The sequence below is a fragment of the Mastomys coucha genome, unplaced genomic scaffold, assembly GCF_008632895.1.
Source record: "Mastomys coucha isolate ucsf_1 unplaced genomic scaffold, UCSF_Mcou_1 pScaffold3, whole genome shotgun sequence".
Classification (NCBI taxonomy): domain Eukaryota; kingdom Metazoa; phylum Chordata; class Mammalia; order Rodentia; family Muridae; genus Mastomys; species Mastomys coucha.
The window spans coordinates 67657411-67660120 of NW_022196909.1; the positions used below are offsets into that span (position 1 = coordinate 67657411).

The window sequence follows — 2710 nt, forward strand, 5'->3', positions numbered from 1 at the left end:
ACCTACAGCAAAGCCTTCAGGAGATCAGTGCACGTGCTGTGTACCTACAGCAAAGCCTTCAGGAGATCCTTCCTATCTTGTGGATAAAACCAAATTCTTTAGGCTTGCCTAAAGCCACCCTCAAGCTTGTTTTAGTCCATAGTCTATCTTGTTAAGCTCATTTCTTCCCTTCTCCATCTTCCATGCCTCATTGTTGTGGCTTAAATATGAAGGCCTTCCATAGGCTCATGTGTTTGAACATTTTTTTTCCTCCAGGTTGGGGTGCTGTTTTGGAAGATTGAACAAGATTTACAGGGTGGAATCTTACTGCAGAAAACAGTCACTGAGTGTGAGCCTTTAAGTTTTTGTAGCCTCAGTACACTTCTTGTCTTCTTGATTGGGGATGTCACATAGCCATTTAACTCACATTCCTCCTGACATATTGTCTATTACATGATTCCTTCAAACTTTGAGCCAAAATAAACTCTTTCTCCCTTAAGTTGCTGCATGTCAGATATTCAGCCATAGCAATAAAAGTGAAACAAATATATGCATCATTCCCAATAGCTCATCCTTCAGCTTAATTATTTTATACATATTTTTATATTCTAATTTTAGTATGCCTTATGCATTTAATGGTCATTGATGTTCTCCCTGTGATGGATCCTACTCACTACCTCCTCCTAGTATCCTGATACTGAGCTAAGAAAAGTACCAGAGCTCTGAGCAAGCCCATTTCAGTTTCCTGAGTGGCTTTACTTTCAAGTTTTTTTGAATTGTAATACAATCTTTCTTTTTTATATTTCTGGTTCCATTACTAGAATATTTTCTTTTTTTTCTATTTAGAGAACTCTTTTCCAAACCTGGTGCCAGGTATAGAGTAAGGTGCTGGATTCTGTGATGGGCTAATAAAGCAACATCTTATTGAATGTGGAAAATATCCCAGATGGTTACCTATGTTTTCCAGAGACATTGTAAGTTAAGAGTATGGGACAGAAGGGTGAGGAGCTTTCCCAGCTCACTTGGAAGCTGCAATGTATATGGAAAGTGAGGAAGTCAGTGCTGTTCTAGGACAAAGCCAGGGAAGAGTGACTATTTGACAAAAACTTCAAGTCTCTGAAGAAGGAAATTGAAGAAGATCTCAGAAGATGGAGAGATCTCCCATCCTTGTGGATTGACAGGATTAATATAGTAAAAATGGCCATCTTGCCTAAAGCAATCTACAGATTCAATGCAATCCCCATCAAAATTCCAACTCAATTCTTCTCAGACTTAGAAAGAGAAATTTACAAATTCATCTGGAATAACAAAAAAACCAGAAAAGCCAAAACTATTCTCAACAATAAAAGAACTGCTGGTGGAATCACAATCCTGGACCTTAAGCTGTACTATAGAGCAATTGTGATAGAAACTGCATGGTATTGGTACAGTGACAGGCAGGTAGATCAAAGGAACACAATTTAAGACCCAGAAATGAACCCACAAACCTATGGCCACTTGATCTTTGACAAAGGAGCAAAAACCATACAGTGGAAAAAAGACAGCATTTTCAACAAATGGTGCTGGCTTAACTGGCAGTTAGCATGTAGAAGTATGGAAATTGATCCATTCCTATCTCCTTGTACAAAGCTCAAGTCTAAGTGGATCAAGGACCTCCACATCAAACCAGATACACTGAAACTAATAGAAAAGAAAGTGGGGAAGAACGTTGAGCACATAGGCACAGGGGAAAATTTCCTGAACCAAATACCAATAGCTTATGCTCTAAGATCAAGAATTGACAAATGGGACCTCATAAAATTGCAAAGCTCTGTAAGGCAAAAGACACTGTCAATAGGACAAAATGGCAACAAACAAATTGGGAAAAGATCTTTACCAATCCTATATCTGATAAAGGGCTGATGTCCAATATATACAAAGAAGTCAAGAAGTTAGACTCCAGAACCAAATAACCCTATTAAAAAATGGGTACAGAGCTAAACAAAGAATTCTCAACTGACGAATACTGAATGGCTGAGAATCACGTAAAGAAATGTTCAACATCCTTAGTCATCAGGGAAATGTAAATCAAAGCAACCCTGAGATTCCACCCCATACCAGTCAGATTGGCTAGGATAAAAAACTCAGGTGACAGCAGATGCTGGAGAGGTTGTGGAGAAAGAGGAACACTCCTCCATTGCTGGTGGGATTGCAAGCTGGTACAACCATTCTGTAAATCAGTTTGGCGGTATCTCCAGAAATTGGACATAGTACTAACAGAGGACCCAGCTATACTACTCCTGAGCATATAACCAGAAGATGCTCCAACATGTAATAAGGACACATGCTCCACTATGTTCATGGCAGCCTAATTTATAATAGCCAGAAACTGAAAACAACCCAGATGTCCCTCAACAGAGGAATGGATACAGAAACTGTAGTACATCTACACAATGGAGTACTACTCATCTATTAAAAACAATGAATTTATGAAAGTCTTAGGGAAGTGGATAGATCTGGAGAATATCATCCTGGGTGAGGTAACCCAATCACAAAAGAACACAGATGGTATGCACTCTCTGATAAGTGGTTATTAGCCCAGAAGTTCAGAATACACGAAGTACAATCTACAAACCATAAGAAACTCAAGAAGTAAGACCAAAATGTGGACACTTCATTCCTTTTTGAAAGGGGGAACAAAATACCCATGGAAGGAGTTGCAGAGACTAACTATGGAGCAGAGACTGAAGGA

General features: G+C 39.0%; 1 protein-coding gene across 19 annotated transcripts in view; it reads left to right on the top strand.

Moving 5' to 3' along the window:
* Positions 1-2710, top strand: part of Kcnh8 (potassium voltage-gated channel subfamily H member 8) — a 413545-nt gene that overhangs the window by 145554 nt on the left and 265281 nt on the right. The window lies entirely within an intron of this gene.